The 19,623-nt window shown below is 42.5% G+C and overlaps 44 non-coding genes and 3 pseudogenes across 44 annotated transcripts in view; all 47 read left to right on the plus strand.

The window, feature by feature from the left end:
- Positions 1–108, plus strand: part of LOC145875486 (5S ribosomal RNA) — a 119-nt gene extending 11 nt beyond the window's left edge. The window contains exon 1 of the ribosomal RNA XR_014391122.1: positions 1–108. This exon is cut by the window's left edge and continues 11 nt beyond it. This is a non-coding gene — a ribosomal RNA (5S ribosomal RNA).
- A 409-nt stretch (positions 109–517) lies between these two features.
- LOC145875497 (5S ribosomal RNA) lies at positions 518–636 on the plus strand. The gene has a single exon (XR_014391133.1). It is a non-coding gene; the product is annotated as a 5S ribosomal RNA (ribosomal RNA).
- A 409-nt stretch (positions 637–1,045) lies between these two features.
- LOC145875507 (5S ribosomal RNA) lies at positions 1,046–1,164 on the plus strand. The gene has a single exon (XR_014391143.1). It is a non-coding gene; the product is annotated as a 5S ribosomal RNA (ribosomal RNA).
- A 139-nt stretch (positions 1,165–1,303) lies between these two features.
- LOC145875517 (5S ribosomal RNA) lies at positions 1,304–1,422 on the plus strand. The gene has a single exon (XR_014391153.1). It is a non-coding gene; the product is annotated as a 5S ribosomal RNA (ribosomal RNA).
- Positions 1,423–1,831: 409 nt separating this feature from the next.
- Positions 1,832–1,950, plus strand: LOC145868044 (5S ribosomal RNA). Its single transcript, XR_014384038.1, has one exon. It is a non-coding gene; the product is annotated as a 5S ribosomal RNA (ribosomal RNA).
- Positions 1,951–2,089: 139 nt separating this feature from the next.
- Positions 2,090–2,208, plus strand: LOC145875528 (5S ribosomal RNA). Its single transcript, XR_014391164.1, has one exon. It is a non-coding gene; the product is annotated as a 5S ribosomal RNA (ribosomal RNA).
- Positions 2,209–2,617: 409 nt separating this feature from the next.
- Positions 2,618–2,736, plus strand: LOC145868045 (5S ribosomal RNA). The gene has a single exon (XR_014384039.1). It is a non-coding gene; the product is annotated as a 5S ribosomal RNA (ribosomal RNA).
- Positions 2,737–3,145: 409 nt separating this feature from the next.
- Positions 3,146–3,264, plus strand: LOC145875539 (5S ribosomal RNA). The gene has a single exon (XR_014391175.1). It is a non-coding gene; the product is annotated as a 5S ribosomal RNA (ribosomal RNA).
- Positions 3,265–3,673: 409 nt separating this feature from the next.
- LOC145868046 (5S ribosomal RNA) lies at positions 3,674–3,792 on the plus strand. The gene has a single exon (XR_014384040.1). It is a non-coding gene; the product is annotated as a 5S ribosomal RNA (ribosomal RNA).
- Positions 3,793–4,201: 409 nt separating this feature from the next.
- Positions 4,202–4,320, plus strand: LOC145875550 (5S ribosomal RNA). Its single transcript, XR_014391188.1, has one exon. It is a non-coding gene; the product is annotated as a 5S ribosomal RNA (ribosomal RNA).
- A 139-nt stretch (positions 4,321–4,459) lies between these two features.
- On the plus strand, positions 4,460–4,578 carry LOC145875561 (5S ribosomal RNA). Its single transcript, XR_014391201.1, has one exon. It is a non-coding gene; the product is annotated as a 5S ribosomal RNA (ribosomal RNA).
- A 409-nt stretch (positions 4,579–4,987) lies between these two features.
- Positions 4,988–5,106, plus strand: LOC145875572 (5S ribosomal RNA). The gene has a single exon (XR_014391215.1). It is a non-coding gene; the product is annotated as a 5S ribosomal RNA (ribosomal RNA).
- A 139-nt stretch (positions 5,107–5,245) lies between these two features.
- On the plus strand, positions 5,246–5,364 carry LOC145875583 (5S ribosomal RNA). Its single transcript, XR_014391226.1, has one exon. It is a non-coding gene; the product is annotated as a 5S ribosomal RNA (ribosomal RNA).
- Positions 5,365–5,773: 409 nt separating this feature from the next.
- Positions 5,774–5,892, plus strand: LOC145875594 (5S ribosomal RNA). The gene has a single exon (XR_014391238.1). It is a non-coding gene; the product is annotated as a 5S ribosomal RNA (ribosomal RNA).
- A 139-nt stretch (positions 5,893–6,031) lies between these two features.
- On the plus strand, positions 6,032–6,150 carry LOC145875605 (5S ribosomal RNA). The gene has a single exon (XR_014391250.1). It is a non-coding gene; the product is annotated as a 5S ribosomal RNA (ribosomal RNA).
- A 409-nt stretch (positions 6,151–6,559) lies between these two features.
- Positions 6,560–6,668, plus strand: LOC145870851 (uncharacterized; annotated as a pseudogene).
- Positions 6,669–6,807: 139 nt separating this feature from the next.
- On the plus strand, positions 6,808–6,926 carry LOC145875616 (5S ribosomal RNA). The gene has a single exon (XR_014391261.1). It is a non-coding gene; the product is annotated as a 5S ribosomal RNA (ribosomal RNA).
- A 409-nt stretch (positions 6,927–7,335) lies between these two features.
- On the plus strand, positions 7,336–7,454 carry LOC145875627 (5S ribosomal RNA). The gene has a single exon (XR_014391272.1). It is a non-coding gene; the product is annotated as a 5S ribosomal RNA (ribosomal RNA).
- Positions 7,455–7,593: 139 nt separating this feature from the next.
- Positions 7,594–7,712, plus strand: LOC145875638 (5S ribosomal RNA). Its single transcript, XR_014391283.1, has one exon. It is a non-coding gene; the product is annotated as a 5S ribosomal RNA (ribosomal RNA).
- Positions 7,713–8,121: 409 nt separating this feature from the next.
- Positions 8,122–8,240, plus strand: LOC145867314 (5S ribosomal RNA). The gene has a single exon (XR_014383307.1). It is a non-coding gene; the product is annotated as a 5S ribosomal RNA (ribosomal RNA).
- Positions 8,241–8,379: 139 nt separating this feature from the next.
- Positions 8,380–8,498, plus strand: LOC145867325 (5S ribosomal RNA). The gene has a single exon (XR_014383318.1). It is a non-coding gene; the product is annotated as a 5S ribosomal RNA (ribosomal RNA).
- Positions 8,499–8,907: 409 nt separating this feature from the next.
- LOC145870852 (uncharacterized) lies at positions 8,908–9,016 on the plus strand (annotated as a pseudogene).
- Positions 9,017–9,155: 139 nt separating this feature from the next.
- LOC145867336 (5S ribosomal RNA) lies at positions 9,156–9,274 on the plus strand. The gene has a single exon (XR_014383329.1). It is a non-coding gene; the product is annotated as a 5S ribosomal RNA (ribosomal RNA).
- Positions 9,275–9,683: 409 nt separating this feature from the next.
- LOC145869121 (5S ribosomal RNA) lies at positions 9,684–9,803 on the plus strand. Its single transcript, XR_014385117.1, has one exon. It is a non-coding gene; the product is annotated as a 5S ribosomal RNA (ribosomal RNA).
- Positions 9,804–9,942: 139 nt separating this feature from the next.
- On the plus strand, positions 9,943–10,061 carry LOC145867347 (5S ribosomal RNA). Its single transcript, XR_014383340.1, has one exon. It is a non-coding gene; the product is annotated as a 5S ribosomal RNA (ribosomal RNA).
- A 409-nt stretch (positions 10,062–10,470) lies between these two features.
- LOC145870853 (uncharacterized) lies at positions 10,471–10,579 on the plus strand (annotated as a pseudogene).
- Positions 10,580–10,718: 139 nt separating this feature from the next.
- On the plus strand, positions 10,719–10,837 carry LOC145867358 (5S ribosomal RNA). The gene has a single exon (XR_014383351.1). It is a non-coding gene; the product is annotated as a 5S ribosomal RNA (ribosomal RNA).
- A 409-nt stretch (positions 10,838–11,246) lies between these two features.
- Positions 11,247–11,365, plus strand: LOC145868401 (5S ribosomal RNA). The gene has a single exon (XR_014384397.1). It is a non-coding gene; the product is annotated as a 5S ribosomal RNA (ribosomal RNA).
- Positions 11,366–11,774: 409 nt separating this feature from the next.
- On the plus strand, positions 11,775–11,893 carry LOC145867370 (5S ribosomal RNA). The gene has a single exon (XR_014383363.1). It is a non-coding gene; the product is annotated as a 5S ribosomal RNA (ribosomal RNA).
- A 409-nt stretch (positions 11,894–12,302) lies between these two features.
- LOC145867381 (5S ribosomal RNA) lies at positions 12,303–12,421 on the plus strand. The gene has a single exon (XR_014383374.1). It is a non-coding gene; the product is annotated as a 5S ribosomal RNA (ribosomal RNA).
- Positions 12,422–12,560: 139 nt separating this feature from the next.
- Positions 12,561–12,679, plus strand: LOC145867389 (5S ribosomal RNA). The gene has a single exon (XR_014383382.1). It is a non-coding gene; the product is annotated as a 5S ribosomal RNA (ribosomal RNA).
- Positions 12,680–13,088: 409 nt separating this feature from the next.
- On the plus strand, positions 13,089–13,207 carry LOC145867399 (5S ribosomal RNA). Its single transcript, XR_014383392.1, has one exon. It is a non-coding gene; the product is annotated as a 5S ribosomal RNA (ribosomal RNA).
- Positions 13,208–13,616: 409 nt separating this feature from the next.
- LOC145867410 (5S ribosomal RNA) lies at positions 13,617–13,735 on the plus strand. The gene has a single exon (XR_014383403.1). It is a non-coding gene; the product is annotated as a 5S ribosomal RNA (ribosomal RNA).
- Positions 13,736–13,874: 139 nt separating this feature from the next.
- On the plus strand, positions 13,875–13,993 carry LOC145867420 (5S ribosomal RNA). Its single transcript, XR_014383413.1, has one exon. It is a non-coding gene; the product is annotated as a 5S ribosomal RNA (ribosomal RNA).
- A 409-nt stretch (positions 13,994–14,402) lies between these two features.
- Positions 14,403–14,521, plus strand: LOC145867431 (5S ribosomal RNA). Its single transcript, XR_014383424.1, has one exon. It is a non-coding gene; the product is annotated as a 5S ribosomal RNA (ribosomal RNA).
- Positions 14,522–14,930: 409 nt separating this feature from the next.
- LOC145867442 (5S ribosomal RNA) lies at positions 14,931–15,049 on the plus strand. The gene has a single exon (XR_014383435.1). It is a non-coding gene; the product is annotated as a 5S ribosomal RNA (ribosomal RNA).
- A 139-nt stretch (positions 15,050–15,188) lies between these two features.
- Positions 15,189–15,307, plus strand: LOC145867961 (5S ribosomal RNA). The gene has a single exon (XR_014383955.1). It is a non-coding gene; the product is annotated as a 5S ribosomal RNA (ribosomal RNA).
- A 409-nt stretch (positions 15,308–15,716) lies between these two features.
- Positions 15,717–15,835, plus strand: LOC145867453 (5S ribosomal RNA). Its single transcript, XR_014383446.1, has one exon. It is a non-coding gene; the product is annotated as a 5S ribosomal RNA (ribosomal RNA).
- Positions 15,836–15,974: 139 nt separating this feature from the next.
- LOC145867962 (5S ribosomal RNA) lies at positions 15,975–16,093 on the plus strand. Its single transcript, XR_014383956.1, has one exon. It is a non-coding gene; the product is annotated as a 5S ribosomal RNA (ribosomal RNA).
- Positions 16,094–16,502: 409 nt separating this feature from the next.
- Positions 16,503–16,621, plus strand: LOC145867464 (5S ribosomal RNA). The gene has a single exon (XR_014383457.1). It is a non-coding gene; the product is annotated as a 5S ribosomal RNA (ribosomal RNA).
- Positions 16,622–17,030: 409 nt separating this feature from the next.
- Positions 17,031–17,149, plus strand: LOC145867476 (5S ribosomal RNA). Its single transcript, XR_014383469.1, has one exon. It is a non-coding gene; the product is annotated as a 5S ribosomal RNA (ribosomal RNA).
- A 139-nt stretch (positions 17,150–17,288) lies between these two features.
- Positions 17,289–17,407, plus strand: LOC145867487 (5S ribosomal RNA). Its single transcript, XR_014383480.1, has one exon. It is a non-coding gene; the product is annotated as a 5S ribosomal RNA (ribosomal RNA).
- A 409-nt stretch (positions 17,408–17,816) lies between these two features.
- Positions 17,817–17,935, plus strand: LOC145867498 (5S ribosomal RNA). The gene has a single exon (XR_014383491.1). It is a non-coding gene; the product is annotated as a 5S ribosomal RNA (ribosomal RNA).
- A 139-nt stretch (positions 17,936–18,074) lies between these two features.
- LOC145874612 (5S ribosomal RNA) lies at positions 18,075–18,193 on the plus strand. Its single transcript, XR_014390248.1, has one exon. It is a non-coding gene; the product is annotated as a 5S ribosomal RNA (ribosomal RNA).
- Positions 18,194–18,602: 409 nt separating this feature from the next.
- LOC145867508 (5S ribosomal RNA) lies at positions 18,603–18,721 on the plus strand. Its single transcript, XR_014383501.1, has one exon. It is a non-coding gene; the product is annotated as a 5S ribosomal RNA (ribosomal RNA).
- A 139-nt stretch (positions 18,722–18,860) lies between these two features.
- LOC145867519 (5S ribosomal RNA) lies at positions 18,861–18,979 on the plus strand. The gene has a single exon (XR_014383512.1). It is a non-coding gene; the product is annotated as a 5S ribosomal RNA (ribosomal RNA).
- A 409-nt stretch (positions 18,980–19,388) lies between these two features.
- On the plus strand, positions 19,389–19,507 carry LOC145868402 (5S ribosomal RNA). The gene has a single exon (XR_014384398.1). It is a non-coding gene; the product is annotated as a 5S ribosomal RNA (ribosomal RNA).
- Positions 19,508–19,623: the final 116 nt, after the last annotated feature.

The raw sequence follows: 19,623 nt of genomic DNA on the forward strand, positions 1-19,623 counted from the left end.
TACCAGCCTGGGTACGCCCGATCTCGTCTGATCTCGGAAGCTAAGCAGGGTCGGGCCTGGTTAGTACTTGGATGGGAGACCGCCTGGGAATACCAGGTGCTGTAAGCATTTTGTCCACGAGGGTGTGCCCCTGCACTATTTCATCAGCAACACTGCCTTGTAGTAAGCATTTAATGATGAATTGACTAAATGCAGCTTCCTGCCTTTTTAATAGGATCAAATTTCCTTGTGTTTTCAATTAGCATCTGCCTTGTATTTATAAGACAAACAAGAATATTGTTGCTGAATGCAGCTTGTGTGTGCTTTGTGCTCCTTTGCCCTGTTCAAATGATGAAAGGAAATAAAGTTTGTATTTTATCCAACTACCTGTGCTAAAAAGTGATGGGAACAGTGTTTGTAATTTCTTCTACTTTTTCAGTGACACAAAGTTCAAGCTGCTTATCTAATTGGTGAAAATGCAATGTCTGTTTATCACACTCACTTTGACTATATATGTTGTAGCAAGAGATTGTTTCTCGCTTACGGCCATACCAGCCTGGGTACGCCCGATCTCGTCTGATCTCGGAAGCTAAGCAGGGTCGGGCCTGGTTAGTACTTGGATGGGAGACCGCCTGGGAATACCAGGTGCTGTAAGCATTTTGTCCACGAGGGTGTGCCCCTGCACTATTTCATCAGCAACACTGCCTTGTAGTAAGCATTTAATGATGAATTGACTAAATGCAGCTTCCTGCCTTTTTAATAGGATCAAATTTCCTTGTGTTTTCAATTAGCATCTGCCTTGTATTTATAAGACAAACAAGAATATTGTTGCTGAATGCAGCTTGTGTGTGCTTTGTGCTCCTTTGCCCTGTTCAAATGATGAAAGGAAATAAAGTTTGTATTTTATCCAACTACCTGTGCTAAAAAGTGATGGGAACAGTGTTTGTAATTTCTTCTACTTTTTCAGTGACACAAAGTTCAAGCTGCTTATCTAATTGGTGAAAATGCAATGTCTGTTTATCACACTCACTTTGACTATATATGTTGTAGCAAGAGATTGTTTCTCGCTTACGGCCATACCAGCCTGGGTACGCCCGATCTCGTCTGATCTCGGAAGCTAAGCAGGGTCGGGCCTGGTTAGTACTTGGATGGGAGACCGCCTGGGAATACCAGGTGCTGTAAGCATTTTGTCCACGAGGGTGTGCTCTTGCACTATTTCATCAGCAACACTGCCTTGTATTAAGCATTTAATGATGAATTGACTAAATGTCTGTTTTATCAGACTCACTTTGACTATATATGTTGTAGCAAGAGATTGTTTCTCGCTTACGGCCATACCAGCCTGGGTACGCCCGATCTCGTCTGATCTCGGAAGCTAAGCAGGGTCGGGCCTGGTTAGTACTTGGATGGGAGACCGCCTGGGAATACCAGGTGCTGTAAGCATTTTGTCCACGAGGGTGTGCCCCTGCACTATTTCATCAGCAACACTGCCTTGTAGTAAGCATTTAATGATGAATTGACTAAATGCAGCTTCCTGCCTTTTTAATAGGATCAAATTTCCTTGTGTTTTCAATTAGCATCTGCCTTGTATTTATAAGACAAACAAGAATATTGTTGCTGAATGCAGCTTGTGTGTGCTTTGTGCTCCTTTGCCCTGTTCAAATGATGAAAGGAAATAAAGTTTGTATTTTATCCAACTACCTGTGCTAAAAAGTGATGGGAACAGTGTTTGTAATTTCTTCTACTTTTTCAGTGACACAAAGTTCAAGCTGCTTATCTAATTGGTGAAAATGCAATGTCTGTTTATCACACTCACTTTGACTATATATGTTGTAGCAAGAGATTGTTTCTCGCTTACGGCCATACCAGCCTGGGTACGCCCGATCTCGTCTGATCTCGGAAGCTAAGCATGGTCGGGCCTGGTTAGTACTTGGATGGGAGACCGCCTGGGAATACCAGGTGCTGTAAGCATTTTGTCCACGAGGGTGTGCTCTTGCACTATTTCATCAGCAACACTGCCTTGTATTAAGCATTTAATGATGAATTGACTAAATGTCTGTTTTATCAGACTCACTTTGACTATATATGTTGTAGCAAGAGATTGTTTCTCGCTTACGGCCATACCAGCCTGGGTACGCCCGATCTCGTCTGATCTCGGAAGCTAAGCAGGGTCGGGCCTGGTTAGTACTTGGATGGGAGACCGCCTGGGAATACCAGGTGCTGTAAGCATTTTGTCCACGAGGGTGTGCCCCTGCACTATTTCATCAGCAACACTGCCTTGTAGTAAGCATTTAATGATGAATTGACTAAATGCAGCTTCCTGCCTTTTTAATAGGATCAAATTTCCTTGTGTTTTCAATTAGCATCTGCCTTGTATTTATAAGACAAACAAGAATATTGTTGCTGAATGCAGCTTGTGTGTGCTTTGTGCTCCTTTGCCCTGTTCAAATGATGAAAGGAAATAAAGTTTGTATTTTATCCAACTACCTGTGCTAAAAAGTGATGGGAACAGTGTTTGTAATTTCTTCTACTTTTTCAGTGACACAAAGTTCAAGCTGCTTATCTAATTGGTGAAAATGCAATGTCTGTTTATCACACTCACTTTGACTATATATGTTGTAGCAAGAGATTGTTTCTCGCTTACGGCCATACCAGCCTGGGTACGCCCGATCTCGTCTGATCTCGGAAGCTAAGCATGGTCGGGCCTGGTTAGTACTTGGATGGGAGACCGCCTGGGAATACCAGGTGCTGTAAGCATTTTGTCCACGAGGGTGTGCCCCTGCACTATTTCATCAGCAACACTGCCTTGTAGTAAGCATTTAATGATGAATTGACTAAATGCAGCTTCCTGCCTTTTTAATAGGATCAAATTTCCTTGTGTTTTCAATTAGCATCTGCCTTGTATTTATAAGACAAACAAGAATATTGTTGCTGAATGCAGCTTGTGTGTGCTTTGTGCTCCTTTGCCCTGTTCAAATGATGAAAGGAAATAAAGTTTGTATTTTATCCAACTACCTGTGCTAAAAAGTGATGGGAACAGTGTTTGTAATTTCTTCTACTTTTTCAGTGACACAAAGTTCAAGCTGCTTATCTAATTGGTGAAAATGCAATGTCTGTTTATCACACTCACTTTGACTATATATGTTGTAGCAAGAGATTGTTTCTCGCTTACGGCCATACCAGCCTGGGTACGCCCGATCTCGTCTGATCTCGGAAGCTAAGCAGGGTCGGGCCTGGTTAGTACTTGGATGGGAGACCGCCTGGGAATACCAGGTGCTGTAAGCATTTTGTCCACGAGGGTGTGCCCCTGCACTATTTCATCAGCAACACTGCCTTGTAGTAAGCATTTAATGATGAATTGACTAAATGCAGCTTCCTGCCTTTTTAATAGGATCAAATTTCCTTGTGTTTTCAATTAGCATCTGCCTTGTATTTATAAGACAAACAAGAATATTGTTGCTGAATGCAGCTTGTGTGTGCTTTGTGCTCCTTTGCCCTGTTCAAATGATGAAAGGAAATAAAGTTTGTATTTTATCCAACTACCTGTGCTAAAAAGTGATGGGAACAGTGTTTGTAATTTCTTCTACTTTTTCAGTGACACAAAGTTCAAGCTGCTTATCTAATTGGTGAAAATGCAATGTCTGTTTATCACACTCACTTTGACTATATATGTTGTAGCAAGAGATTGTTTCTCGCTTACGGCCATACCAGCCTGGGTACGCCCGATCTCGTCTGATCTCGGAAGCTAAGCATGGTCGGGCCTGGTTAGTACTTGGATGGGAGACCGCCTGGGAATACCAGGTGCTGTAAGCATTTTGTCCACGAGGGTGTGCCCCTGCACTATTTCATCAGCAACACTGCCTTGTAGTAAGCATTTAATGATGAATTGACTAAATGCAGCTTCCTGCCTTTTTAATAGGATCAAATTTCCTTGTGTTTTCAATTAGCATCTGCCTTGTATTTATAAGACAAACAAGAATATTGTTGCTGAATGCAGCTTGTGTGTGCTTTGTGCTCCTTTGCCCTGTTCAAATGATGAAAGGAAATAAAGTTTGTATTTTATCCAACTACCTGTGCTAAAAAGTGATGGGAACAGTGTTTGTAATTTCTTCTACTTTTTCAGTGACACAAAGTTCAAGCTGCTTATCTAATTGGTGAAAATGCAATGTCTGTTTATCACACTCACTTTGACTATATATGTTGTAGCAAGAGATTGTTTCTCGCTTACGGCCATACCAGCCTGGGTACGCCCGATCTCGTCTGATCTCGGAAGCTAAGCAGGGTCGGGCCTGGTTAGTACTTGGATGGGAGACCGCCTGGGAATACCAGGTGCTGTAAGCATTTTGTCCACGAGGGTGTGCTCTTGCACTATTTCATCAGCAACACTGCCTTGTATTAAGCATTTAATGATGAATTGACTAAATGTCTGTTTTATCAGACTCACTTTGACTATATATGTTGTAGCAAGAGATTGTTTCTCGCTTACGGCCATACCAGCCTGGGTACGCCCGATCTCGTCTGATCTCGGAAGCTAAGCAGGGTCGGGCCTGGTTAGTACTTGGATGGGAGACCGCCTGGGAATACCAGGTGCTGTAAGCATTTTGTCCACGAGGGTGTGCCCCTGCACTATTTCATCAGCAACACTGCCTTGTAGTAAGCATTTAATGATGAATTGACTAAATGCAGCTTCCTGCCTTTTTAATAGGATCAAATTTCCTTGTGTTTTCAATTAGCATCTGCCTTGTATTTATAAGACAAACAAGAATATTGTTGCTGAATGCAGCTTGTGTGTGCTTTGTGCTCCTTTGCCCTGTTCAAATGATGAAAGGAAATAAAGTTTGTATTTTATCCAACTACCTGTGGTAAAAAGTGATGGGAACAGTGTTTGTAATTTCTTCTACTTTTTCAGTGACACAAAGTTCAAGCTGCTTATCTAATTGGTGAAAATGCAATGTCTGTTTATCACACTCACTTTGACTATATATGTTGTAGCAAGAGATTGTTTCTCGCTTACGGCCATACCAGCCTGGGTACGCCCGATCTCGTCTGATCTCGGAAGCTAAGCAGGGTCGGGCCTGGTTAGTACTTGGATGGGAGACCGCCTGGGAATACCAGGTGCTGTAAGCATTTTGTCCACGAGGGTGTGCTCTTGCACTATTTCATCAGCAACACTGCCTTGTATTAAGCATTTAATGATGAATTGACTAAATGTCTGTTTTATCAGACTCACTTTGACTATATATGTTGTAGCAAGAGATTGTTTCTCGCTTACGGCCATACCAGCCTGGGTACGCCCGATCTCGTCTGATCTCGGAAGCTAAGCAGGGTCGGGCCTGGTTAGTACTTGGATGGGAGACCGCCTGGGAATACCAGGTGCTGTAAGCATTTTGTCCACGAGGGTGTGCCCCTGCACTATTTCATCAGCAACACTGCCTTGTAGTAAGCATTTAATGATGAATTGACTAAATGCAGCTTCCTGCCTTTTTAATAGGATCAAATTTCCTTGTGTTTTCAATTAGCATCTGCCTTGTATTTATAAGACAAACAAGAATATTGTTGCTGAATGCAGCTTGTGTGTGCTTTGTGCTCCTTTGCCCTGTTCAAATGATGAAAGGAAATAAAGTTTGTATTTTATCCAACTACCTGTGGTAAAAAGTGATGGGAACAGTGTTTGTAATTTCTTCTACTTTTTCAGTGACACAAAGTTCAAGCTGCTTATCTAAAAGGTGAAAATGCAATGTCTGTTTATCACACTCACTTTGACTATATATGTTGTAGCAAGAGATTGTTTCTCGCTTACGGCCATACCAGCCTGGGTACGCCCGATCTCGTCTGATCTCGGAAGCTAAGCAGGGTCGGGCCTGGTTAGTACTTGGATGGGAGACCGCCTGGGAATACCAGGTGCTGTAAGCATTTTGTCCACGAGGGTGTGCTCTTGCACTATTTCATCAGCAACACTGCCTTGTATTAAGCATTTAATGATGAATTGACTAAATGTCTGTTTTATCAGACTCACTTTGACTATATATGTTGTAGCAAGAGATTGTTTCTCGCTTACGGCCATACCAGCCTGGGTACGCCCGATCTCGTCTGATCTCGGAAGCTAAGCAGGGTCGGGCCTGGTTAGTACTTGGATGGGAGACCGCCTGGGAATACCAGGTGCTGTAAGCATTTTGTCCACGAGGGTGTGCCACTGCACTATTTCATCAGCAACACTGCCTTGTAGTAAGCATTTAATGATGAATTGACTAAATGCAGCTTCCTGCCTTTTTAATAGGATCAAATTTCCTTGTGTTTTCAATTAGCATCTGCCTTGTATTTATAAGACAAACAAGAATATTGTTGCTGAATGCAGCTTGTGTGTGCTTTGTGCTCCTTTGCCCTGTTCAAATGATGAAAGGAAATAAAGTTTGTATTTTATCCAACTACCTGTGCTAAAAAGTGATGGGAACAGTGTTTGTAATTTCTTCTACTTTTTCAGTGACACAAAGTTCAAGCTGCTTATCTAATTGGTGAAAATGCAATGTCTGTTTATCACACTCACTTTGACTATATATGTTGTAGCAAGAGATTGTTTCTCGCTTACGGCCATACCAGCCTGGGTACGCCCGATCTCGGAAGCTAAGCAGGGTCGGGCCTGGTTAGTACTTGGATGGGAGACCGCCTGGGAATACCAGGTGCTGTAAGCATTTTGTCCACGAGGGTGTGCTCTTGCACTATTTCATCAGCAACACTGCCTTGTATTAAGCATTTAATGATGAATTGACTAAATGTCTGTTTTATCAGACTCACTTTGACTATATATGTTGTAGCAAGAGATTGTTTCTCGCTTACGGCCATACCAGCCTGGGTACGCCCGATCTCGTCTGATCTCGGAAGCTAAGCAGGGTCGGGCCTGGTTAGTACTTGGATGGGAGACCGCCTGGGAATACCAGGTGCTGTAAGCATTTTGTCCACGAGGGTGTGCCCCTGCACTATTTCATCAGCAACACTGCCTTGTAGTAAGCATTTAATGATGAATTGACTAAATGCAGCTTCCTGCCTTTTTAATAGGATCAAATTTCCTTGTGTTTTCAATTAGCATCTGCCTTGTATTTATAAGACAAACAAGAATATTGTTGCTGAATGCAGCTTGTGTGTGCTTTGTGCTCCTTTGCCCTGTTCAAATGATGAAAGGAAATAAAGTTTGTATTTTATCCAACTACCTGTGGTAAAAAGTGATGGGAACAGTGTTTGTAATTTCTTCTACTTTTTCAGTGACACAAAGTTCAAGCTGCTTATCTAAAAGGTGAAAATGCAATGTCTGTTTATCACACTCACTTTGACTATATATGTTGTAGCAAGAGATTGTTTCTCGCTTACGGCCATACCAGCCTGGGTACGCCCGATCTCGTCTGATCTCGGAAGCTAAGCAGGGTCGGGCCTGGTTAGTACTTGGATGGGAGACCGCCTGGGAATACCAGGTGCTGTAAGCATTTTGTCCACGAGGGTGTGCTCTTGCACTATTTCATCAGCAACACTGCCTTGTATTAAGCATTTAATGATGAATTGACTAAATGTCTGTTTTATCAGACTCACTTTGACTATATATGTTGTAGCAAGAGATTGTTTCTCGCTTACGGCCATACCAGCCTGGGTACGCCCGATCTCGTCTGATCTCGGAAGCTAAGCAGGGTCGGGCCTGGTTAGTACTTGGATGGGAGACCGCCTGGGAATACCAGGTGCTGTAAGCATTTTGTCCACGAGGGTGTGCCACTGCACTATTTCATCAGCAACACTGCCTTGTAGTAAGCATTTAATGATGAATTGACTAAATGCAGCTTCCTGCCTTTTTAATAGGATCAAATTTCCTTGTGTTTTCAATTAGCATCTGCCTTGTATTTATAAGACAAACAAGAATATTGTTGCTGAATGCAGCTTGTGTGTGCTTTGTGCTCCTTTGCCCTGTTCAAATGATGAAAGGAAATAAAGTTTGTATTTTATCCAACTACCTGTGCTAAAAAGTGATGGGAACAGTGTTTGTAATTTCTTCTACTTTTTCAGTGACACAAAGTTCAAGCTGCTTATCTAATTGGTGAAAATGCAATGTCTGTTTATCACACTCACTTTGACTATATATGTTGTAGCAAGAGATTGGTTCTCGCTTACGGCCATACCAGCCTGGGTACGCCCGATCTCGTCTGATCTCGGAAGCTAAGCAGGGTCGGGCCTGGTTAGTACTTGGATGGGAGACCGCCTGGGAATACCAGGTGCTGTAAGCATTTTGTCCACGAGGGTGTGCTCTTGCACTATTTCATCAGCAACACTGCCTTGTATTAAGCATTTAATGATGAATTGACTAAATGTCTGTTTTATCAGACTCACTTTGACTATATATGTTGTAGCAAGAGATTGTTTCTCGCTTACGGCCATACCAGCCTGGGTACGCCCGATCTCGTCTGATCTCGGAAGCTAAGCAGGGTCGGGCCTGGTTAGTACTTGGATGGGAGACCGCCTGGGAATACCAGGTGCTGTAAGCATTTTGTCCACGAGGGTGTGCCACTGCACTATTTCATCAGCAACACTGCCTTGTAGTAAGCATTTAATGATGAATTGACTAAATGCAGCTTCCTGCCTTTTTAATAGGATCAAATTTCCTTGTGTTTTCAATTAGCATCTGCCTTGTATTTATAAGACAAACAAGAATATTGTTGCTGAATGCAGCTTGTGTGTGCTTTGTGCTCCTTTGCCCTGTTCAAATGATGAAAGGAAATAAAGTTTGTATTTTATCCAACTACCTGTGCTAAAAAGTGATGGGAACAGTGTTTGTAATTTCTTCTACTTTTTCAGTGACACAAAGTTCAAGCTGCTTATCTAATTGGTGAAAATGCAATGTCTGTTTATCACACTCACTTTGACTATATATGTTGTAGCAAGAGATTGTTTCTCGCTTACGGCCATACCAGCCTGGGTACGCCCGATCTCGGAAGCTAAGCAGGGTCGGGCCTGGTTAGTACTTGGATGGGAGACCGCCTGGGAATACCAGGTGCTGTAAGCATTTTGTCCACGAGGGTGTGCTCTTGCACTATTTCATCAGCAACACTGCCTTGTATTAAGCATTTAATGATGAATTGACTAAATGTCTGTTTTATCAGACTCACTTTGACTATATATGTTGTAGCAAGAGATTGTTTCTCGCTTACGGCCATACCAGCCTGGGTACGCCCGATCTCGTCTGATCTCGGAAGCTAAGCAGGGTCGGGCCTGGTTAGTACTTGGATGGGAGACCGCCTGGGAATACCAGGTGCTGTAAGCATTTTGTCCACGAGGGTGTGCCCCTGCACTATTTCATCAGCAACACTGCCTTGTAGTAAGCATTTAATGATGAATTGACTAAATGCAGCTTCCTGCCTTTTTAATAGGATCAAATTTCCTTGTGTTTTCAATTAGCATCTGCCTTGTATTTATAAGACAAACAAGAATATTGTTGCTGAATGCAGCTTGTGTGTGCTTTGTGCTCCTTTGCCCTGTTCAAATGATGAAAGGAAATAAAGTTTGTATTTTATCCAACTACCTGTGCTAAAAAGTGATGGGAACAGTGTTTGTAATTTCTTCTACTTTTTCAGTGACACAAAGTTCAAGCTGCTTATCTAATTGGTGAAAATGCAATGTCTGTTTATCACACTCACTTTGACTATATATGTTGTAGCAAGAGATTGGTTCTCGCTTACGGCCATACCAGCCTGGGTACGCCCGATCTCGTCTGATCTCGGAAGCTAAGCAGGGTCGGGCCTGGTTTAGTACTTGGATGGGAGACCGCCTGGGAATACCAGGTGCTGTAAGCATTTTGTCCACGAGGGTGTGCTCTTGCACTATTTCATCAGCAACACTGCCTTGTATTAAGCATTTAATGATGAATTGACTAAATGTCTGTTTTATCAGACTCACTTTGACTATATATGTTGTAGCAAGAGATTGTTTCTCGCTTACGGCCATACCAGCCTGGGTACGCCCGATCTCGTCTGATCTCGGAAGCTAAGCAGGGTCGGGCCTGGTTAGTACTTGGATGGGAGACCGCCTGGGAATACCAGGTGCTGTAAGCATTTTGTCCACGAGGGTGTGCCACTGCACTATTTCATCAGCAACACTGCCTTGTAGTAAGCATTTAATGATGAATTGACTAAATGCAGCTTCCTGCCTTTTTAATAGGATCAAATTTCCTTGTGTTTTCAATTAGCATCTGCCTTGTATTTATAAGACAAACAAGAATATTGTTGCTGAATGCAGCTTGTGTGTGCTTTGTGCTCCTTTGCCCTGTTCAAATGATGAAAGGAAATAAAGTTTGTATTTTATCCAACTACCTGTGCTAAAAAGTGATGGGAACAGTGTTTGTAATTTCTTCTACTTTTTCAGTGACACAAAGTTCAAGCTGCTTATCTAATTGGTGAAAATGCAATGTCTGTTTATCACACTCACTTTGACTATATATGTTGTAGCAAGAGATTGTTTCTCGCTTACGGCCATACCAGCCTGGGTACGCCCGATCTCGGAAGCTAAGCAGGGTCGGGCCTGGTTAGTACTTGGATGGGAGACCGCCTGGGAATACCAGGTGCTGTAAGCATTTTGTCCACGAGGGTGTGCTCTTGCACTATTTCATCAGCAACACTGCCTTGTATTAAGCATTTAATGATGAATTGACTAAATGTCTGTTTTATCAGACTCACTTTGACTATATATGTTGTAGCAAGAGATTGTTTCTCGCTTACGGCCATACCAGCCTGGGTACGCCCGATCTCGTCTGATCTCGGAAGCTAAGCAGGGTCGGGCCTGGTTAGTACTTGGATGGGAGACCGCCTGGGAATACCAGGTGCTGTAAGCATTTTGTCCACGAGGGTGTGCCCCTGCACTATTTCATCAGCAACACTGCCTTGTAGTAAGCATTTAATGATGAATTGACTAAATGCAGCTTCCTGCCTTTTTAATAGGATCAAATTTCCTTGTGTTTTCAATTAGCATCTGCCTTGTATTTATAAGACAAACAAGAATATTGTTGCTGAATGCAGCTTGTGTGTGCTTTGTGCTCCTTTGCCCTGTTCAAATGATGAAAGGAAATAAAGTTTGTATTTTATCCAACTACCTGTGCTAAAAAGTGATGGGAACAGTGTTTGTAATTTCTTCTACTTTTTCAGTGACACAAAGTTCAAGCTGCTTATCTAATTGGTGAAAATGCAATGTCTGTTTATCACACTCACTTTGACTATATATGTTGTAGCAAGAGATTGGTTCTCGCTTACGGCCATACCAGCCTGGGTACGCCCGATCTCGTCTGATCTCGGAAGCTAAGCAGGGTCAGGCCTGGTTAGTACTTGGATGGGAGACCGCCTGGGAATACCAGGTGCTGTAAGCATTTTGTCCACGAGGGTGTGCCCCTGCACTATTTCATCAGCAACACTGCCTTGTAGTAAGCATTTAATGATGAATTGACTAAATGCAGCTTCCTGCCTTTTTAATAGGATCAAATTTCCTTGTGTTTTCAATTAGCATCTGCCTTGTATTTATAAGACAAACAAGAATATTGTTGCTGAATGCAGCTTGTGTGTGCTTTGTGCTCCTTTGCCCTGTTCAAATGATGAAAGGAAATAAAGTTTGTATTTTATCCAACTACCTGTGGTAAAAAGTGATGGGAACAGTGTTTGTAATTTCTTCTACTTTTTCAGTGACACAAAGTTCAAGCTGCTTATCTAATTGGTGAAAATGCAATGTCTGTTTATCACACTCACTTTGACTATATATGTTGTAGCAAGAGATTGTTTCTCGCTTACGGCCATACCAGCCTGGGTACGCCCGATCTCGTCTGATCTCGGAAGCTAAGCAGGGTCGGGCCTGGTTAGTACTTGGATGGGAGACCGCCTGGGAATACCAGGTGCTGTAAGCATTTTGTCCACGAGGGTGTGCCCCTGCACTATTTCATCAGCAACACTGCCTTGTAGTAAGCATTTAATGATGAATTGACTAAATGCAGCTTCCTGCCTTTTTAATAGGATCAAATTTCCTTGTGTTTTCAATTAGCATCTGCCTTGTATTTATAAGACAAACAAGAATATTGTTGCTGAATGCAGCTTGTGTGTGCTTTGTGCTCCTTTGCCCTGTTCAAATGATGAAAGGAAATAAAGTTTGTATTTTATCCAACTACCTGTGGTAAAAAGTGATGGGAACAGTGTTTGTAATTTCTTCTACTTTTTCAGTGACACAAAGTTCAAGCTGCTTATCTAATTGGTGAAAATGCAATGTCTGTTTATCACACTCACTTTGACTATATATGTTGTAGCAAGAGATTGTTTCTCGCTTACGGCCATACCAGCCTGGGTACGCCCGATCTCGTCTGATCTCGGAAGCTAAGCAGGGTCGGGCCTGGTTAGTACTTGGATGGGAGACCGCCTGGGAATACCAGGTGCTGTAAGCATTTTGTCCACGAGGGTGTGCTCTTGCACTATTTCATCAGCAACACTGCCTTGTATTAAGCATTTAATGATGAATTGACTAAATGTCTGTTTTATCAGACTCACTTTGACTATATATGTTGTAGCAAGAGATTGTTTCTCGCTTACGGCCATACCAGCCTGGGTACGCCCGATCTCGTCTGATCTCGGAAGCTAAGCAGGGTCGGGCCTGGTTAGTACTTGGATGGGAGACCGCCTGGGAATACCAGGTGCTGTAAGCATTTTGTCCACGAGGGTGTGCCCCTGCACTATTTCATCAGCAACACTGCCTTGTAGTAAGCATTTAAGGATGAATTGACTAAATGCAGCTTCCTGCCTTTTTAATAGGATCAAATTTCCTTGTGTTTTCAATTAGCATCTGCCTTGTATTTATAAGACAAACAAGAATATTGTTGCTGAATGCAGCTTGTGTGTGCTTTGTGCTCCTTTGCCCTGTTCAAATGATGAAAGGAAATAAAGTTTGTATTTTATCCAACTACCTGTGGTAAAAAGTGATGGGAACAGTGTTTGTAATTTCTTCTACTTTTTCAGTGACACAAAGTTCAAGCTGCTTATCTAATTGGTGAAAATGCAATGTCTGTTTATCACACTCACTTTGACTATATATGTTGTAGCAAGAGATTGTTTCTCGCTTACGGCCATACCAGCCTGGGTACGCCCGATCTCGTCTGATCTCGGAAGCTAAGCAGGGTCGGGCCTGGTTAGTACTTGGATGGGAGACCGCCTGGGAATACCAGGTGCTGTAAGCATTTTGTCCACGAGGGTGTGCCCCTGCACTATTTCATCAGCAACACTGCCTTGTAGTAAGCATTTAATGATGAATTGACTAAATGCAGCTTCCTGCCTTTTTAATAGGATCAAATTTCCTTGTGTTTTCAATTAGCATCTGCCTTGTATTTATAAGACAAACAAGAATATTGTTGCTGAATGCAGCTTGTGTGTGCTTTGTGCTCCTTTGCCCTGTTCAAATGATGAAAGGAAATAAAGTTTGTATTTTATCCAACTACCTGTGGTAAAAAGTGATGGGAACAGTGTTTGTAATTTCTTCTACTTTTTCAGTGACACAAAGTTCAAGCTGCTTATCTAATTGGTGAAAATGCAATGTCTGTTTATCACACTCACTTTGACTATATATGTTGTAGCAAGAGATTGTTTCTCGCTTACGGCCATACCAGCCTGGGTACGCCCGATCTCGTCTGATCTCGGAAGCTAAGCAGGGTCGGGCCTGGTTAGTACTTGGATGGGAGACCGCCTGGGAATACCAGGTGCTGTAAGCATTTTGTCCACGAGGGTGTGCTCTTGCACTATTTCATCAGCAACACTGCCTTGTATTAAGCATTTAATGATGAATTGACTAAATCTCTGTTTTATCAGACTCACTTTGACTATATATGTTGTAGCAAGAGATTGTTTCTCGCTTACGGCCATACCAGCCTGGGTACGCCCGATCTCGTCTGATCTCGGAAGCTAAGCAGGGTCGGGCCTGGTTAGTACTTGGATGGGAGACCGCCTGGGAATACCAGGTGCTGTAAGCATTTTGTCCACGAGGGTGTGCCCCTGCACTATTTCATCAGCAACACTGCCTTGTAGTAAGCATTTAATGATGAATTGACTAAATGCAGCTTCCTGCCTTTTTAATAGGATCAAATTTCCTTGTGTTTTCAATTAGCATCTGCCTTGTATTTATAAGACAAACAAGAATATTGTTGCTGAATGCAGCTTGTGTGTGCTTTGTGCTCCTTTGCCCTGTTCAAATGATGAAAGGAAATAAAGTTTGTATTTTATCCAACTACCTGTGGTAAAAAGTGATGGGAACAGTGTTTGTAATTTCTTCTACTTTTTCAGTGACACAAAGTTCAAGCTGCTTATCTAATTGGTGAAAATGCAATGTCTGTTTATCACACTCACTTGGACTATATATGTTGTAGCAAGAGATTGTTTCTCGCTTACGGCCATACCAGCCTGGGTACGCCCGATCTCGTCTGATCTCGGAAGCTAAGCAGGGTCGGGCCTGGTTAGTACTTGGATGGGAGACCGCCTGGGAATACCAGGTGCTGTAAGCATTTTGTCCACGAGGGTGTGCCCCTGCACTATTTCATCAGCAACACTGCCTTGTAGTAAGCATTTAATGATGAATTGACTAAATGCAGCTTCCTGCCTTTTTAATAGGATCAAATTTCCTTGTGTTTTCAATTAGCATCTGCCTTGTATTTATAAGACAAACAAGAATATTGTTGCTGAATGCAGCTTGTGTGTGCTTTGTGCTCCTTTGCCCTGTTCAAATGATGAAAGGAAATAAAGTTTGTATTTTATCCAACTACCTGTGGTAAAAAGTGATGGGAACAGTGTTTGTAATTTCTTCTACTTTTTCAGTGACACAAAGTTCAAGCTGCTTATCTAATTGGTGAAAATGCAATGTCTGTTTATCACACTCACTTTGACTATATATGTTGTAGCAAGAGATTGTTTCTCGCTTACGGCCATACCAGCCTGGGTACGCCCGATCTCGTCTGATCTCGGAAGCTAAGCAGGGTCGGGCCTGGTTAGTACTTGGATGGGAGACCGCCTGGGAATACCAGGTGCTGTAAGCATTTTGTCCACGAGGGTGTGCTCTTGCACTATTTCATCAGCAACACTGCCTTGTATTAAGCATTTAATGATGAATTGACTAAATGTCTGTTTTATCAGACTCACTTTGACTATATATGTTGTAGCAAGAGATTGTTTCTCGCTTACGGCCATACCAGCCTAGGTACGCCCGATCTCGTCTGATCTCGGAAGCTAAGCAGGGTCGGGCCTGGTTAGTACTTGGATGGGAGACCGCCTGGGAATACCAGGTGCTGTAAGCATTTTGTCCACGAGGGTGTGCCCCTGCACTATTTCATCAGCAACACTGCCTTGTAGTAAGCATTTAAGGATGAATTGACTAAATGCAGCTTCCTGCCTTTTTAATAGGATCAAATTTCCTTGTGTTTTCAATTAGCATCTGCCTTGTATTTATAAGACAAACAAGAATATTGTTGCTGAATGCAGCTTGTGTGTGCTTTGTGCTCCTTTGCCCTGTTCAAATGATGAAAGGAAATAAAGTTTGTATTTTATCCAACTACCTGTGGTAAAAAGTGATGGGAACAGTGTTTGTAATTTCTTCTACTTTTTCAGTGACACAAAGTTCAAGCTGCTTATCTAATTGGTGAAAATGCAATGTCTGTTTATCACACTCACTTTGACTATATATGTTGTAGCAAGAGATTGTTTCTCGCTTACGGCCATACCAGCCTGGGTACGCCCGATCTCGTCTGATCTCGGAAGCTAAGCAGGGTCGGGCCTGGTTAGTACTTGGATGGGAGACCGCCTGGGAATACCAGGTGCTGTAAGCATTTTGTCCACGAGGGTGTGCTCTTGCACTATTTCATCAGCAACACTGCCTTGTATTAAGCATTTAATGATGAATTGACTAAATGTCTGTTTTATCAGACTCACTTTGACTATATATGTTGTAGCAAGAGATTGTTTCTCGCTTACGGCCATACCAGCCTAGGTACGCCCGATCTCGTCTGATCTCGGAAGCTAAGCAGGGTCGGGCCTGGTTAGTACTTGGATGGGAGACCGCCTGGGAATACCAGGTGCTGTAAGCATTTTGTCCACGAGGGTGTGCCCCTGCACTATTTCATCAGCAACACTGCCTTGTAGTAAGCATTTAAGGATGAATTGACTAAATGCAGCTTCCTGCCTTTTTAATAGGATCAAATTTCCTTGTGTTTTCAATTAGCATCTGCCTTGTATTTATAAGACAAACAAGAATATTGTTGCTGAATGCAGCTTGTGTGTGCTTTGTGCTCCTTTGCCCTGTTCAAATGATGAAAGGAAATAAAGTTTGTATTTTATCCAACTACCTGTGGTAAAAAGTGATGGGAACAGTGTTTGTAATTTCTTCTACTTTTTCAGTGACACAAAGTTCAAGCTGCTTATCTAATTGGTGAAAATGCAATGTCTGTTTATCACACTCACTTTGACTATATATGTTGTAGCAAGAGATTGTTTCTCGCTTACGGCCATACCAGCCTGGGTACGCCCGATCTCGTCTGATCTCGGAAGCTAAGCAGGGTCGGGCCTGGTTAGTACTTGGATGGGAGACCGCCTGGGAATACCAGGTGCTGTAAGCATTTTGTCCACGAGGGTGTGCCCCTGCACTATTTCATCAGCAACACTGCCTTGTAGTAAGCATTTAATGATGAATTGACTAAATGCAGCTTCCTGCCTTTTTAATAGGATCAAATTTCCTTGTGTTTTCAATTAGCATCTGCCTTGTATTTATAAGACAAACAAGAATATTGTTGCTGAATGCAGCTTGTGTGTGCTTTGTGCTCCTTTGCCCTGTTCAAATGATGAAAGGAAATAAAGTTTGTATTTTATCCAACTACCTGTGGTAAAAAGTGATGGGAACAGTGTTTGTAATTTCTTCTACTTTTTCAGTGACACAAAGTTCAAGCTGCTTATCTAATTGGTGAAAATGCAATGTCTGTTTATCACCCTCACTTTGACTATATATGTTGTAGCAAGAGATTGTTTCTCGCTTACGGCCATACCAGCCTGGGTACGCCCGATCTCGTCTGATCTCGGAAGCTAAGCAGGGTCGGGCCTGGTTAGTACTTGGATGGGAGACCGCCTGGGAATACCAGGTGCTGTAAGCATTTTGTCCACGAGGGTGTGCTCTTGCACTATTTCATCAGCAACACTGCCTTGTATTAAGCATTTAATGATGAATTGACTAAATGTCTGTTTTATCAGACTCACTTTGACTATATATGTTGTAGCAAGAGATTGTTTCTCGCTTACGGCCATACCAGCCTGGGTACGCCCGATCTCGTCTGATCTCGGAAGCTAAGCAGGGTCGGGCCTGGTTAGTACTTGGATGGGAGACCGCCTGGGAATACCAGGTGCTGTAAGCATTTTGTCCACGAGGGTGTGCCCCTGCACTATTTCATCAGCAACACTGCTTTGTAGTAAGCATTTAATGATGAATTGACTAAATGCAGCTTCCTGCCTTTTTAATAGGATCAAATTTCCTTGTGTTTTCAATTAGCATCTGCCTTGTATTTATAAGACAAACAAGAATATTGTTGCTGAATGCAGCTTGTGTGTGCTTTGTGCTCCTTTGCCCTGTTCAAATGATGAAAGGAAATAAAGTTTGTATTTTATCCAACTACCTGTGCTAAAAAGTGATGGGAACAGTGTTTGTAATTTCTTCTACTTTTTCAGTGACACAAAGTTCAAGCTGCTTATCTAATTGGTAAAAATGCAATGTCTGTTTATCACACTCACTTTGACTATATATGTTGTAGCAAGAGATTGTTTCTCGCTTACGGCCATACCAGCCTGGGTACGCCCGATCTCGTCTGATCTCGGAAGCTAAGCAGGGTCGGGCCTGGTTAGTACTTGGATGGGAGACCGCCTGGGAATACCAGGTGCTGTAAGCATTTTGTCCACGAGGGTGTGCTCTTGCACTATTTCATCAGCAACACTGCCTTGTATTAAGCATTTAATGATGAATTGACTAAATGTCTGTTTTATCAGACTCACTTTGACTATATATGTTGTAGCAAGAGATTGTTTCTCGCTTACGGCCATACCAGCCTGGGTACTCCCGATCTCGTCTGATCTCGGAAGCTAAGCAGGGTCGGGCCTGGTTAGTACTTGGATGGGAGACCGCCTGGGAATACCAGGTGCTGTAAGCATTTTGTCCACGAGGGTGTGCCACTGCACTATTTCATCAGCAACACTGCCTTGTAGTAAGCATTTAATGATGAATTGACTAAATGCAGCTTCCTGCCTTTTTAATAGGATCAAATTTCCTTGTGTTTTCAATTAGCATCTGCCTTGTATTTATAAGACAAACAAGAATATTGTTGCTGAATGCAGCTTGTGTGTGCTTTGTGCTCCTTTGCCCTGTTCAAATGATGAAAGGAAATAAAGTTTGTATTTTATCCAACTACCTGTGGTAAAAAGTGATGGGAACAGTGTTTGTAATTTCTTCTACTTTTTCAGTGACACAAAGTTCAAGCTGCTTATCTAATTGGTGAAAATGCAATGTCTGTTTATCACACTCACTTTGACTATATATGTTGTAGCAAGAGATTGTTTCTCGCTTACGGCCATACCAGCCTGGGTACGCCCGATCTCGTCTGATCTCGGAAGCTAAGCAGGGTCGGGCCTGGTTAGTACTTGGATGGGAGACCGCCTGGGAATACCAGGTGCTGTAAGCATTTTGTCCACGAGGGTGTGCTCTTGCACTATTTCATCAGCAACACTGCCTTGTATTAAGCATTTAATGATGAATTGACTAAATGTCTGTTTTATCAGACTCACTTTGACTATATATGTTGTAGCAAGAGATTGTTTCTCGCTTACGGCCATACCAGCCTGGGTACGCCCGATCTCGTCTGATCTCGGAAGCTAAGCAGGGTCGGGCCTGGTTAGTACTTGGATGGGAGACCGCCTGGGAATACCAGGTGCTGTAAGCATTTTGTCCACGAGGGTGTGCCCCTGCACTATTTCATCAGCAACACTGCCTTGTAGTAAGCATTTAATGATGAATTGACTAAATGCAGCTTCCTGCCTTTTTAATAGGATCAAATTTCCTTGTGTTTTCAATTAGCATCTGCCTTGTATTTATAAGACAAACAAGAATATTGTTGCTGAATGCAGCTTGTGTGTGCTTTGTGCTCCTTTGCCCTGTTCAAATGATGAAAGGAAATAAAGTTTGTATTTTATCCAACTACCTGTGCTAAAAAGTGATGGGAACAGTGTTTGTAATTTCTTCTACTTTTTCAGTGACACAAAGTTCAAGCTGCTTATCTAATTGGTGAAAATGCAATGTCTGTTTATCACACTCACTTTGACTATATATGTTGTAGCAAGAGATTGGTTCTCGCTTACGGCCATACCAGCCTGGGTACGCCCGATCTCGTCTGATCTCGGAAGCTAAGCAGGGTCAGGCCTGGTTAGTACTTGGATGGGAGACCGCCTGGGAATACCAGGTGCTGTAAGCATTTTGTCCACGAGGGTGTGCTCTTGCACTATTTCATCAGCAACACTGCCTTGTATTAAGCATTTAATGATGAATTGACTAAATGTCTGTTTTATCAGACTCACTTTGACTATATAT

Source organism: Salmo salar, unplaced genomic scaffold (assembly GCF_965601325.2).
Source record: "Salmo salar unplaced genomic scaffold, fSalSal1 ptg000293l, whole genome shotgun sequence".
Classification (NCBI taxonomy): domain Eukaryota; kingdom Metazoa; phylum Chordata; class Actinopteri; order Salmoniformes; family Salmonidae; genus Salmo; species Salmo salar.